Genomic DNA, 16,204 nt, shown 5'->3' on the forward strand with positions numbered 1-16,204 from the left:
TTGTGATACAGTGAGTTGTAAAGCTTTTATACTTCCAGTTGTTTGTCCTCAGTCTTTTATTGTGTTGTGGCCACTAAGGGTTCAGAGTCAGGATCCTGCTGGCAATGAGGCCACCTCTGTACTGAGTGTACAGGGAACCTATAAACAAGCACACCATGCCTTTCTCTTACACTTTCAAATGATTATTTAGTCTCTTACAGAACTTCCTAACACAACATCAGTGAAGAGAAACATAAGTTCAGAAGTAAGACCATGTCGGTTTGTGAAATAGACCAGGGCCCACCTTCCTAATAATGGTGGATTTTAGACGTTAAAAGTGTTTCTAGAAACGCTATTTTTAGTTTTACAAATGTGGTTAAAACAAAGCCAAATGTACAGAAAACACTTGGAACTTTCAGCTCGCTGCCTGATCCATGTTACTGGGTGGAAGTAAGATTAACAGAGTAAATGTTAAAAGCTTCTGTTTGAGGCATTGTTACTCTGAAGCACAAATTAAACCTAAAACCAGGCATTGACAGGCCCCATGAGTTTTATATCAGCAAGCATGTTGCAAATGACAGTACAGCATAAATAATATGATATGGATACCTAAAGAGATAAATATATTCGGTTACGGTGGCAAAGGAGTACAATGACAAGAGAAGTGAAAAGTTCAGTTAATTTTTTGTGTGTAGTAGTTTTATTTGTTTGTAATGTAGACATCATCAGACATCTCAGTTTACAACAAATGTCTCTTAACAGGCAGCATCAGTGGTCATGATAGTGCTTTTGGGAAAACACTGTAATTTCAATGACATCAAAGCTGTATATTTATTTGCTCAGTCTCCTGTGTCCTCCTGGTGAATCTCTTTACATGTACATTTGGTGTACATTTGTGTGTAAAACAGATCACACTGAATTTCATGTCTGCTCTTTTTCTGTTTTTCAGGACAGAGGCAACCCATCTAAACACATCCACATGTGAAGACAGCCAGTATGACACAAATTGTGCTGCTTAAGACGTTGAAAATCAAAAAATTAATAAATATTTGTATAATATTTGCTTCATATGACTGTAGTTAATGTTTATGGGTAATCTGCTATTTTGGGACTGAATCACAGTGAGATTCATCAAGGGAGGCAGAGGCAAAGGACACATCCCAGTCAGTGCTTTAGTTCATTAGTGAGCATCTGTATGCTGCGCACACACAAGTCAGGCCCTAAATACAAAACGCAAACTGTATGCACTTTCCAAATGAATTGAGTGATGCGTAGTAATAACAAAATCTCATTGTGCTGTGGTGATAGTGAAATGGCGATTATTCAACAGTGCAGTCATTTTTGCCAGCGGACCTTCTCATACATAATGCATCCAAATCATTGCATTTTTTCTCCATTCTGGGCTACAATGCATATTTCATCAAGTCAGTGAAATATTAAGCACTCTTATGATTTGATATTCTCTTCCAAAGGGGACTTTAGTTTATATATTTTCTTCACATCACTCACACCTCCTCTGAGACCAAACTTCCGGGGATGTCTTTATTTGGCGTGTTTGTTTGCCGGAGAGATGTTTGATTGGTTAGTGCTAGAGTAATGATCAATAAGGCAACCAATCAATTTAAGAGATTATCGAGGCTAAGAGGCCATTGATCCATAAGAGGGCCCAGCCACTGAATGGCAGGTTGGGCTCCTTCCAACATTTCATTAAAATTAGAGAAGCTCAATCTGCGCGGCTTCTCTTCCTCCCTCTGCCCTCGAATTTCAAAATGTCAACTCTTATTCAGGTGAAAAGATTGATGAGTAATTGGAGGAGAAGGAGGGGAGATGGGGGGCATTTAGTCAGAAATATAGAAAAAATATCTATTTCTTACACCTAAGTCTTACGTTGGAATGAAAAGACATGACAGTTAACTGTTCCGAAGTCTTACATAATTTTTCTGCACTGTCACAAAGTTGCTATAGTGTATTTTTAATGGTGCTGCCTTGTCATAAAATAATCTTCAATTAATGAAAAATTATCACTTTTTACACAAATGTCAAAAGTTATTCGTTGCTGGGTCTAAACGTTTCAGAAGATGTGGTGGAAATCTGACATTAGCCTTAAACATTTTTGTCATTTAAAAAGAAATCACCCTCTGGCAGATTTGCAAGTGATGTGACTTCTAGCACCTTTAAGACTGCCGTTGAGATTTTAGGGAGACGCAACTCACACTGTCTACTTGCAAGTAATTGTCACCACAGTTAATAGAAAAAAGTCCAATGTTGCTGATATCGCTCATTAAAAAGAAATTGTTTGACATCTTGTGAAATATATTTAGCTCTCTTGCCAAGAGTTAGATAAGAAGATTGACACCACTCTCATGTCTGTAAGCTAAATATGAACCTTCAACTAAGAGATGGTTAAGCTGTTATAAAGACTTGGAGCCGGGAACCGCAGCTAGCTTAATGCTGTCCTAAGGTAAAAAAAAAATGTTAAATCCACCAACCAGCACCTCTAAAGTTCACTAATTAAGAGCTGCCCACGCTCCTGGTAGTTTTTATGCTAAGCTAACTGTGACCATAGCTAAGACAAATATGAGAGTGGTATCGATCTTATCATCTAACTCTGGACAAGAAAGTGAGCATAATCCTCAAAAAGCAAGCTACATTTAGCAAATGTAGTTCTTTACACCTGAGTGTCATCATCCAACAATTTAATTTAACCAAACAATGAGTAGGCTACGTTACTCCCCCTAAATGCTTAAAAGAAAAACTATTTTCCCCCCGCCTGTCATCGAACCTACACTTTTAAACTGCTGTCTGCAACTAGGACACAACTGTAAGAAGAAAGCAAAAAGACGCAAACTGACAACTGATGGCACCCACTAGCACTAACAACTAAGATAAACATCTAAACACATTTTTTGCATTCATTCAGCCACTGTGCATAATGAGCCGAGGACAGGTTTTCTTTTAAAATCCTTTTAAACACGGGCATGAATGGGTTGAACATTCTCTTAAGCATGTGAATATATCCATGCTCAAGTTCAAGGTAGTTTAAAAGTCCTGGCAAAGATGCTCACAAACCCAAAGGACCTGTCCCTGTCCACTCTACATTATCAGTTTGCTCAACACTGTCCCAATGAAAGCCAAATAGACCCCATGAAACCAAATATTGAAAAGTGGACACGTAGCTGCATTTAACCTTTAATCTTTGTCTGCTGCCTTAAATATACTACATGGTTATGAAACAGTCTCAATTCAATACTGATGCCTCTACATGAACTACATAAACAAACAAGACCGCCAGTGGATTCGACCGGATTCCCCTTGAATACCATGGAACAAAAAAAATGAGGTGGTGGAAACACTACTGCTTTTGTCACCATGGGCCACCAGAATCAACACAAAATGAAAGCTCTTTGTAGCTGCTTAATGTCAGGCAAATATATATGATAAAGTTTATAAAATAATGGTATCCAGTGCACGAGCATTGGAAGCTCTTTATCTTGGGTTTTATCATGTACCATGTATCTTATGACATTAATTGACCAAGCATTATCATCTGTGAAAAAGCACTGTTAAAGGTATCTAACATGTATCATAATCTGCCCAGTGCTGTCTAAAATATGAGTTTGTATTTTGACCTTTACTTTTAGCACCCTCATTAGGTGTTTTGAAGTTTTGAAGTGCTAAGATGAAGCATCCTTCCATGTTTTATCAAACCCGTTTTGAATCTATTTAGAAACTTTGCTGTTTAATTAGAGTGCCCCCCTCAGGGCAATTACTATAATGTGTTATAACACCAGAACACAGTGCTGATACATCTTCCCTCTAAGCTTCATTAAATTTAGGCCTGTGATGTCTGTGATGTCACCTGAGATATAATGTCTGACGGTCGATTAACACAGCCGTTGACTTCATTCTGTGGTGGACAATGATCTATTGTGATATTCAATCTGGGCTTTTGCATATCTTTTGTCTCATATGCATCATTACCACCTGTCATGGAGAGGAGGTTATATAATCTGGTCAGGCCCTGCTATTAATATGACTTCCAAAGAGTGAAGCTAAGTTTATAAAGAAAAAGTGAACTGATATCTGAGTTACAATAGTCCATCGGTAACCGGCAGAACAAATGCCTGACACTTTCTGATTGACCTCATTGTGCCAATTAGGTGGTAGACCAATCTCCATAATAAAATCTGTATTTTTTTGAGTAAGCGCCTGTCAAATTGTCTTTTCGTCTTGGCAATATCCATTTCATTATAGTGACACTTGTATTTGAATACCAACAAGGCTGCTGTTGTCTCACAACGTGGGATGCCAGCGTGGCAGGTGTTTAAATTGATAATATTGGCCCAGGTGCAGCTGATTTGGGTAACAACAAGAAATGGTGTGACTGAAGCAGTTTCACACACTCAAGCCTGGACTGTTCCTTTCATATCATTAGGGATAAAAAGGGTTTACAAGAGTGCTTGCAAATTTGACCTTTAATAGCACTTTTCTTTTTGGTAAAATAATCAAATGTAAAACTTCTGTTACAGGCCCACCAAACCTAACTTCAAGAAACCACCTTCAGTGCAACCTTGTAGATAACCCTGAGGGACTTTCCTTAAGTTGGCTTCATAGGCTTACTCCCAAGCTCCCAGCATGGTCCACCACTTAAAATTTCAGAAAACCATCTCTAACTTTATGCCTAAACTGTAGCACCTATCCTATCACATATTACCTAAAGAAACTGCTGTAAGCGTTGCATAATATGACTTTTCAGCACAAATATTGTAAGGAAGTTTAGTTACTACTTTTTTCCTGATGAAAAAAAAAAGTGCAGTAGAAGCAATAACTACTTTAAATATCCAAAGTAAAAGTAGTCATGTTGCAAAATTGCCCTTGTCAATATATCATATTAATATTAGATCATTAATGCTATATATATTCATACATATAATGCTTTCTATTATACTATGTATATATATAGTGTTTTATATATTGTTAGGCAGTTTAATATATAATATATAATACATATATAATCATTATTTTATAAATGGATGATATGTTTAGTATGTAAAATCTTTATCTACTACTATCTACTATCTTAACTAGTAACTATAGCTGTCAAGTACAAAATGGTAGAAAATGTTATCAAGTGAAGCATAGGTACCTCAAAAATGTATCTATCAAGAACAACAACAAAAAATGTAAATGTACTTTCTGATTTGTTATTTTTTAAATATCACTACAGCTTACTGGTAAATAACACACAGTTAACATATAAGTTTTAACTTCACAATAATTTTTCCAAAAGTGCTGCAGAGTAAATAATGCAATGCAAATAATGCAACTGCAATAATTTATAAAAGGCTGAAAGAGATCCTGGTGGAACTGATTAACCAAAATAGATGCTAAAACCACCTTTTCATATTTATGCTAGCCTGGAGGATAAACATCTTCTGCCGATGTCACAAAACTACACTGAAAACAAAAACTGGACCTTTAAGACGGGACAGCACAGATCTAAGCCGTTTCTTGCAGCTATGTAAAAAAAGCCAGGTTTCTTACAGATTACATCACTCACACTACACTACACTGCGAAGCAAATCAGAAATGACTAGATTTCATGGTGTACAGTACGCTGTTTACTGATGCTGTTCAACATGATACCTCCTGCTGGTTTTAAAGTGTGTGTTATCAGGAGCTATGTATCACAACATAAAATGTGCTTTCAAATGTAAGGTAAAGATAAACCTTAACACACACATATAATACATGATCGCTATGTTTTTGAGCATTGTCAGTAGCATTATTAGCAACAAATAGAGATAGTGAATTCTGTGTGAATGGGTATAAGCCAGCAAACTGATGGCTTGCCAAGGGCAGTGTTAGCTGGCATTGAGGTAGAAATGCTGCATTTCCAACATCGTTAACATCATTTTAACCACTTTTCTGTCTGAAAGGGCTATAAAAATCTATAATGTTATCAATTGGTCTGTCTGAAATGCCAAGTAATTTTTCCAGGCCAGTAGCTGGACTGTATATTTCGGCTGTTGCAATTTCTCACTGCTGCTGCTTTGGACCATTGCTTTTTTTTAAAATTGCATTATTTGTAAATTGTATGTAATTTGTTAACAAGTTACAGTATCAACTTTAAGTTAGTTGCCTAATTAGCTGTGTTGTTTTACAGCATTATAAATGTGATACATTGTTGCCTTTTTCGGTGTTAATGGGTTTTCTTAAGGTTGTAACCAACTGCCTTGACGAAGCCTCTGTGCAGAAATGTGCTGGCTGAATAAAATGCATATTCTGGCCAAACTGCCTTTCACCTTTGTATTTCTGTCACTGGACCACCTAGTTGAACTTGTGATATATTGGGGGAGAGCGAAAGCAAGAGCGGGCGAGAGAGAGAATGTGTAATTTGTAGAGGCACTCACAGTTGGTAAGCATGTAACAAGCTCTTAGCTAATTTTCACTTTTGTTTCAAAATACATATTGCATAATAATCACTCCAATTATGTGTTAATGTATGTTAAATTACAAGTCCTGAATTGAATACATGGATAAACAGTCCCTTTATAAAATGATTACAGCTAATGCCTTTGTTCAGTGGTGTGGTTGACTAGTGACAAATTGACTGATTCGTATGATGGAGACACTGAGATGGAGAAGTTGATGAGATGCTGGAAGCTGGCAAGGATGATTTAGAGCCTCAAAAGCGTAGCAGCGATTAAGTGTATATTGTGGGACTTTGTATTTACCATCTCATACTCTTTGAGTTGCACAGCTGTTAACCTGTCATGAATGTTGGGAGTGTCCTTCAAAGGAGTGTAGCTAATGGAATACTTTTTCTATAGCCCATGCTTTCCACATTACCCTTCTTATGGAGGCAAGTGCAGTGACCATCAGCCCTCTTTAAGTCACAGTACACAAGCAAGCAGATAAAATTGGCTTCAGCTATATGGATTTAATCAAATGGTTTGAACATTAAAATGAAAACTAACATTATTTCTCATGGTCAAAAAGAAAGTTAAATGAAAGTCTAACATTAGAGTCACTAATGAGGACAAAGTTTCAATATGACAAGGACACCATTTAAAATTTTGAATGTCCATGTAGTGTACATACAGGGTGGTGCAGGAGGAAGATTCACCACCCTTTTTGACCTGCTGTGAGTAGGATGACTCAACGAGAGACAAAGCTAGAAACACGAAATAGCAAAAAACAAAAGAATGAAAGAAACCCAAAAAAAAGTGAAAGAAAGAAAGCAGTGCAGCAATATCCCTGCAGTGAAGTGCTCAGGCCTAGCTGCTAGCTGGCAGAATGCGTGTGTTGAAATCAAGTGAAACGCTGTATACTATAGATTACCTAATGAGAACTGTGCCTTAAAAAGCTTGGCATTTCCAGCACCAGCTCCCCAGCATGCACATGAACTTGCTGATGGTTTTATTCAGATAAGGATGCAACCAACAAGATGAAAGAAAAGTCAGCATTTTAGTTGCAAAAGTGACTCTGCTGGCCTTTCTCATCTTCCTCTTTAGCTTTGCGTGTGTACACGTCAGTGTATATATGCGCACGTCAATGTTTGTGCCGACCCCCACCCACCGTTGGCGTCATAAGAAGTGTTCGACGTGAGAGAGCCTTTACTCATTAGCCGTCAGCGTCATACCTCGCAAACAAGAGAGGAGGAGGGGAGGGAGGGGTAGGGAAGAATAAGGGGATGGGACTTGCAAGGGGGAGAGGGGGAGAGAGGAGGAGAGTGCTGAACATGAGAGCATAAAAAGCATTCAATTAAGACATGAACTGCAGGGTTCATTAAGCATAGGCAAGCCGATGAAAATGACCATCCATCAAGAGAGAGTGCCGTGGCAGCGCTGCACAGTTTGTGCAGGCATGCGCACATACAACATACTTAATTACTACAAGAAAAATTCCCATCCTTGCCTGTTTAAAGTAGAATGTAAACTGATAGCACACATTATATCACTGGTCTACATTGTCACGTATTGATCCTGCTATATGAGACTTTGTGGCTTTTCTCCACTTAATCTCACACTCACCATTTTTCTTGAAGAAATTAACATTTTAAGTGGTCTACCGCTTTGTCATTTTATTGTATCTGCTTCAGCAGCATTAAGTGAGTGCTGCTGTGAGAAAAGAGGGTGAATTTGAAAATGTTTTGCTCCCATGCAGGTACCCACAATAATGACAGTGAAATGGCTCTTTACTACTGGCCTAAACTACCTTTAAGTTTTGAAAAGGATATGAAACTGGCTGAGAGCAGGAACAACAGCACTAAAGATGAATTACGAATCTGTATATCCATCTCCAATCACCTCATAGTGTGTACAGCACGCAGGCATGGGGGCACTGAGTGCATGCAATATGGAATATGAACACATTGTAAAATGAAACATGTAATAAATAGCCAAAGATTCTATATCCTGTCAGAATTAAAAATTATGTTCCTGCAGGTGTAATTTTGAATAAGTGTAATATATAACGATTAAATGTGTGTGTGCTTAGATCAGTACATTCCTGAGGGTTCACCAACTCATATACATACTTGCATCTCGCTCACTTCCTCAGCATCCAAGGGCACACATGCATACAAGAGACTGCAGCGCTGAGACGAGCCGTTTGCCCCCTTTGGAATCTATTCATGCATTCATGAAACTGCAGCATATGGGCACATATGGTAAACTCAGGTATGTTCGACAGAGATACAAATTACAGAAGACAGTGAGCGTTAATAGCTAAATGCATGTTCTGCTCTTTGAGGAATCAGTCGCCATAATATGTATTTCACCGCGTTGAGAGGGCTGCAGGCTCTTTCTTCATTGTAAGCAATCAAAGCAGCTGTTTGTAAGTGGCCTTGCCCTCAAAAAACTCAGTGCTCTCATTCTTTTCAACAGGCTCTGCTGTGTTTGAATGTACTATGTGTTAAATAGCAAAAAATTGCTTTTCAAGAAGGATTTTGTTATATTATTCTTTGAGAGCTACGGTTAGCACAGGAAAGCCTATGTATGTTGTTATGACTGAGGGTGGTTACAATGTCTGTATGATGCCATTTGTACTGTGCATGTAAATATATTTATGTGTGAATGCGTCTTATTGTTACATAACTGCTGGTAGAAGAATGCCTGTTTTATTACCATGCATGTATTGCACTTACTTAATTTAATTACTGGCATTGAATATAATCCAGGGTTTTGCTTAATCATTTAATATTTTGTGCCATAAATATTCTGTATCTGCTTGTTGCAGCGATTCATAGAAGCTATATTACCTATAAAGTGAAATGTTCAAAGCCAAGGCATCGTCTTTTATGGCTGCACTGTTTAAAATTGCTACTGTCCTGTGTTAGCAATGCATGTCCAAAACCTTAGCGTTTCTTTTGCTTTTGAAAAGCTGCCCTGTTTCTAGCTTTTGTAACAATTCTCAAATGCTTGTGTAGCTTAAAAAGTATAGGACAATTTTCTCAACCTATCATAGGACACTTAAGATTATCTGAAACACATATTTTTAGGTTTTGCCATTGTGTAAGATTTATTGGTGAAGTTGCAGATTGCAACCAAGTGACTACTACTCACCCTCCAAGCACGTAGGAGAAACTATAATGGCTGTGAAACGCATGAAAAATGCTGGTCCCATCTAGAGCAAGTGTTTAGTTTGATTGTTATGAGCTACTGTCGGTTCAACATGGTGGACGTTGCCTTTTTACTTGATTCAAGTATGACCTTATGTGTTGGCTACAACAAGTCTATTCACAATGTTAATTTGGTTTAACAATGAACAGATTTAATCAATGAATAGATTACTGCCTTCACAGTTTTGAACTGTGTGCTTAATATTGATACGTGTCCTAAATTGAAAAACATAAACAGCAAATCAGTGGCTACCCAGTGTTTTGCATGAAGTCTGTGGTATTTGCATTTTAATTGGCTGGCAGAGCTAATGATAAAAGACTGTAATTTAGCAGCTAAATATGACTGGGAACCCAGGCAAAGCAATTAGTATTCTCTAAATGTCACGTCTTTGTATCTGGATGCATAATACACAAAATTTATTAGTCACTCTGGTCTCGCAGAGGGACTGTTACACAATGTAGGCCCACCTTGGGTACCTGTGCTCTACCAAAGCTTCCTCAATTGTAGAGATATATCACTTCAAGCAAAAACCAACAATCCCAAATGTGTCTGTTTCCACACACTAAATATTCCCACAGGGAGTGTGAAGAGTGCATAAAAGCTGTCTTTTCTCACCTAGCAAGTTCTAATGCACAGTCACCTGAAACAGACTACAGACAGTGCAGATAGCACAGTAGTGGCAGCATTTGCCTAAAAGGCTCTGGAATTATTTTAAAAAAAAGCAGAGCTGTCCAAATTATCTATTTGCAAAAACATCATTATTAATGGAAGAGTAAACAAGTTTAAAAACTCTATGAAGGTTCTCCTTGCATTTACTCAGGATTTACTCATTGAGCCATTGATGCGAGATTAGTTCTGATGGCACATTTTAATGCTATGGGAAAAGGAATTATTAATTTAAAGCCTAACTGTCATAATTACAAACAGTGGTTCAGATGATTGGTTTGAAGCTTTCATTTGATACAACTTGAGAGTTGTTGGCCTTACTTCTCAGTTAATTCCTTGTTGATATATGAGAAGTTATACATCAAAGTGGGCAGAGAGAGAGAGAGAGAAAAAAAGATTAGTAAAAGCGCCTCAAAGGGGCCATAGAACATAGTACAGGTGGTTGCAGTTCATTAGACAATGACATATTGAGACAGAATCTTCTATGTGTTACCTTCTAATAGTGTTTTGGATCTATTATTAGCTCATTTATTGCAATTCTAACACTTGGAGGGGAGGTAAACAAGATCAGAGTGTCATGAGTTTAAATAACACTCCCAGTCATCCCAAAGGTAATTACACAGAGGTCAATGAGCGGAGGATGACCCAAAAAAAATAAATGGGCATCAGCAATCAATATTTCACGCTTACACACAGACACGGACACACACTCACACACACACACACTTACACACTTGTACGCGTCGTCCCTGCCAGGGAACGAGTGGCTCATCTGTACACTCCTCCAGACTGCTCAAACAGAACACAAGGCCCAAATTACATTTTAATGGCCTTTTTCTCTCTTATTAGCACCGCAGCGTCTTTGAGTGTGCGAGAACAAAATGAAGCTTTCAACCTTTCCCATTCCTGTGTCATTTTGCCTGATGTGATCAAGGCTTCCTGCTGACACACCCACAGCTTTTTGCTCATATACACTTGAATTATACATTACGCCAAAGAACAATCGAAGTGTAATGGTAACAAGATTACCTCAGTGCATGATTCTCAAAAACATTTTCATATAATGGTGTAATGACTGTAAAATACGGACATAATAGCAGTGGCTTTAATATTTAAATGTTTTGTTTTTATTGTGTTTTTTCCCCGATTCCCAAAGTTTGGGAAAAATGTACATAAATATCAGCAGGACTACAAAAATTGAGCCTCAATCTTGTTATTGGCATTAATCAGGTTTTCAAATTAATACAATGAATGTTTGTGCATAAAAAACCTGAAATTTGCTAAAACAGTTTTAAACAAGACACAAATTATAGGAATAGATTCAGGCAAACCAGCCAATCCAAGCATGGTACATAAAAAAAACTGTCTTAGTTCAGTCAGTGTGTTTGTTTGTATGTTTTTTTGATTTTTGCTTTAAAACACAAAAATAAAAATAAAAGGCCTTTTTCTTTTTCATGGTCAAACAGGGATGAGTATTTTAATATTGGTTTGATTTTTAGATTTTTTTTTGTATAACAAAATATAAAATAATTAGAAAACAGAAATAAAAACAGGCCTATTTTTCCATATTCTGAAACCACACATGACAAGCGCGCCAAGTTGCAGGTGTGACAGTTTTGCTTTAGGTCAAACTAAAATGTCTTTGGAACCTGACTCTGAAATGATTTTAGACAAAACAAGACCTGTCATCTGCAGAAATCTCACTGCAGTCAAGTGAGCCAAACCTGGTCATGCCAGCCACCACTTGGATTTTGATCTTGTTACACCACTGGTGCTTAGAGCAGCCAAAAAGGACGAAAGACTCACATAACAGCAATATTTACATTGTATGACACATCATGATTCAATGAAGTCTTGTTGAAAGGGCTGTTACCAAATAAGTCTTCCTTTGATAAAACAATTTCCATAAGAGAAAATTAAAGGGAAGGTCAGCTCAAATTACATCACCACTACCATTCATAAGTTTCTTGTATTTTGACTTTTTTTATTAACAGCTTAATAACATTTTCAATAGAGTCCTGTTCACAAGGACCCTGACAATAACAAAATGAAATTTGAGTTATTTTATTGTTCCGTTTCAGAGAAAATTATGAATATAACTTATTTGAGCTGATTTTCCATTTAATTTTCTTTCAGGTGTTCGCAAATGATGTCTCACTTGACTGCAGTGAGATTTCTGCAGATGACAGGCCTTTTTTTTTTTTACTAAAATCATATCAGAGTAGAGTTCCAGAGACATTTTAGGCTGGGTATTACTCAAACGGATGATTCTAGTCTTCTGCAGTTATTACATTTTTCGAACATACATTTGATAGAGATTCCTTCAATGACATTATTTTTACGCATTTTTTTTTATATTTTCATATTAATGCGCATACAATATGGAGAGTATCAGCGTCAGCAGGCAGGTAAAATCACAGAATCCACAGGATCAGTAATTTCCATTCATTGTCTATATGAGCTGCCATGCAATAAATTCAGATTCAGCAACTGAATCTTACTGAATTTTCTCACCTAAAATGCTTTCAGAAACATATTTTGGTGAACTATACACACATTCTGCAGTGCATCTGAAAGGTGGTGTGTTCACTTGCTGTTGAACGTACTGAACTGCATGTGAATGATTCCCACCTCTACTTTGATTAAAATTTAATCTGGGGAGCAAGTTGGGTTAAAATTATTGACCTGAAAAGTCTCCTTTTGTGAACACACCTTGCAGATTCAATGAAAAAATAACTTCTTCTTGTTCATGATTTTTGCAATCCCATAAGTCAGTTTCCATTTGGCAGATTTATCTTCTCTGCATGCATGTCATACCACACATACCCTACTTATTTTTGTATTGTTGTAAAATACTAACACTAAGGTGTTCAAGGATTCACCAAAACCATCAACTTTCTACAGGCAGTAGCTTACTGAAAGTGTTTTCATATGGGAGTAAGTCTGCCTTTAAGGCTTTGGCTCTCTCTCAGGCTATGATACCAAACAGTCCTTCACGCCTGACTGCTTTTGATATTCCGTGACTCGCTTACTGTGTACTGGAAAGTGGCGAAATCTGAGACGAGCCAGAAAAGGTTTGTGGTTAGATACACTGTTTTTAAAATCCTCACAGGGTTAATGCACTCTGTAACATTAGGTGTGCTTTTACAACTCACACACACACTTAAGCTCTCTCGCCACTTGTTCCAATACCCTGCTAAGCTCTTTGGTCCCCACTGTGCTTGGTATTAACTCAGTGAGAGTGTGTCTGATAAACATGATCAGAGTTTTCAAGTCAAGCTGAAAGTCGGCATTGCTGAAGTTGAAAACAGTGCACTATTTCATATGCTATTCTCCAACAGTGCCCTATTGCTTAATCTTTTGGATTAAAAATATTAATCAAAACCAGATGAATTTATTGTGTTACTAATAATATATCTGCAATTAAGATTTTAAGGCTTTTCTTAAATTATTCAATACAAGGTTGTTTCAGCCCTGCAGTGTGTAGGAGGACAAGTGACCAAACAAGATAATAAATGAGAAACGCACGAGTGTAAATGATCAATGATCAACCCTATCTGTTATGCTAAGTTAATTGGACCCAGTGAGCCAATGACATTGATTTGTCAAAGCTCTCCCCTTTGACCTTGTTGTGGGATGAAGCTTAAATCATTATTTATTCTAATGGAATTTAGATATTAATTTGCTGCCTCCATTTTAAAAACTATCTGTTTGTTGCAACAGTGCTTGCTTATTTGACTGTATCTTTCTTTCACTTTTCGCGCTGTATCAGACATCAAAACTATACCCACCTTACCCACCCCTTTGACAGCCAGCACCATCTGTAGCTTTCTAACAAGGAGGATTCAGAATCAACGATGAGCAAAAAGAGTGACATTAGAGAAGGGAAAGAAAGTGAGGACAAACCCAAAGAAGAAAAGCACTGAGAATTGTTCCTTAAACAATTTCCCCAATAGGGGATTAATAAAGTACATATCATCTTTAGTTTGGTGCACATATGCTGTTCCCATGTTAATGCCAAACCTGGTATTACAGAGTAGTGCTTAGGATGACAGGAGGAATATTTTCACCTACACTGTCACAAGCAATCAGCGGAGAGAAGAGGGTCCTAATCAGAGAGCTGCTTGACAGCAGAAAAGCCTCTCCTCTAATGATTCAACCGTTTTCTGAAGTCGAGATGGGCAGGTAGGCTTGGCATTTTAGTGGGGAAGTTTACCTCACTGAGCAGGAGTCAAGGTTATGGACTGTAAGGGTTTTAAAGTTTTATTTCGTACATTTTGCATATAGTTTGGTCACATGAAACATTAACTGGCTTCTTAAAGTATTCTGGAAAATGATGCTTCAGTTGCTAAAAATATGCCAAAAATTGTACTACAATTTTACATTAATGAGTGGTGATTACATTAGCATATAGACAATACATTGTTTCCTCCTGCTAATGCATCTCCATTCCTCAGTATTATCAGTCCTCAAAAGAGATTTATCCCGGAATGTTATTAATTTAAAATTTTAACAATTGTACTTTTTTTTTAACTTGTAATGTTCAAACTTATTTGACTGTTGTTGCTGCAAATACCATCCTGCCACCTCCACTCAAAATAGCTAAAATACTGGTGTCTAAAGCTTGCACTTGGATCAACCTCAGGGCAAGGATCAGCACAGCAAAATCCCCAACTAAACCACTCCATAAAGATCTCTGATCGGTGGCAAAATGGAAAATCCCTCGGTAGAAAGCATGCCATTGGGAAAGTTACCCAACATCTCTGAATGATTTCAGTGTAATTCAAATAGGCTTAGCAAAAGATACGGTATCTTCAGATATGACAGTGGATTCAGAATAAACTCCCACTCTAATTTGTCATCTCTGGCTTCTCTTTTCTATATGTTATTTATAGTGCTAAAGCAGACATGCAGTGGAAAAATCTGTTCACTAATCAGTGTCAAATGTAACTATCATCACTTCTTCACAGCTGTCAGGTACAGTACTTTGCCTCAGGACATTAGAGGAGTTTGTTGTATCTGGATATTTAATGCTTTAATCAGGGAAGGTTGATGGCAGTAACTGCCACATGAACAGTTTGTCAGATATCAGAGGAGCAGATGGGAAATGTTGCCTCGTTTAGATAATTTCTTCATTTCATGGCCATCCATCCCAAAGTACAGACTGATAAAAATCTATTTCTTAGTTAAGTGCATTTGAAGTGCAACAGAGAAAACTATTTATTAAGGCAATGTATGCCTGGAGTTTCTAATTATCGCTGAAATATAGATAGGCCTTTTATAATTCATAATAAAAACAATGTTTAGGTTCTTATGGCACCTGTATGATGCCCCTACTGTATGGCATTCAGTTAAGTTAAATCAACTTAACACATCTAGTCTTTGCTGACCTTTATTTTTCACCTTGTCTACACCCAACCACACGTATTGCATTCTAGCCAGATGTTTAAATGATAAAAAAATGTATTTGTCTTTTCAAAAGGATATGAAATCTTCTCTCCTCCTAAGTGTAATTGTGTTAGTAAGTGGTCTGTGTAAGTAGTCTCTAGAGTGTCTGTCCCCTGTGATTATGGCAGCTGAAGTTACATTATCGTAAATGACGTTACATTATAAAGTGATATATTGCATTGTTGCATTAAGTGTGGAAAAATGTTTACCATTAGCTGAAGTTACATTGCAATTAGCCATGTTTCTTAATGTCACATATGAAGCAATAGCTCCAAAAAATTCAAGACATACAGTCATACAGAAAGCATAATGTACTGTCTTATTGTTTATCTCACCCTCTATCAGTGCTTTATCGGTTACCTAATCTTTTTTTTGCCGACCCTGGTTTGCTTGCAGCCTGGGAAAACCATGATGGATAGAATCAGAATTATGATGTGGCAAACAGAGATGCATATATGTAGCTTTACTGTGGCTGGACGGAGAGT

This window comes from Morone saxatilis, unplaced genomic scaffold (assembly GCF_004916995.1).
Source record: "Morone saxatilis isolate NCDOM2014 unplaced genomic scaffold, NCSU_SB_2.0 Contig9, whole genome shotgun sequence".
Classification (NCBI taxonomy): domain Eukaryota; kingdom Metazoa; phylum Chordata; class Actinopteri; family Moronidae; genus Morone; species Morone saxatilis.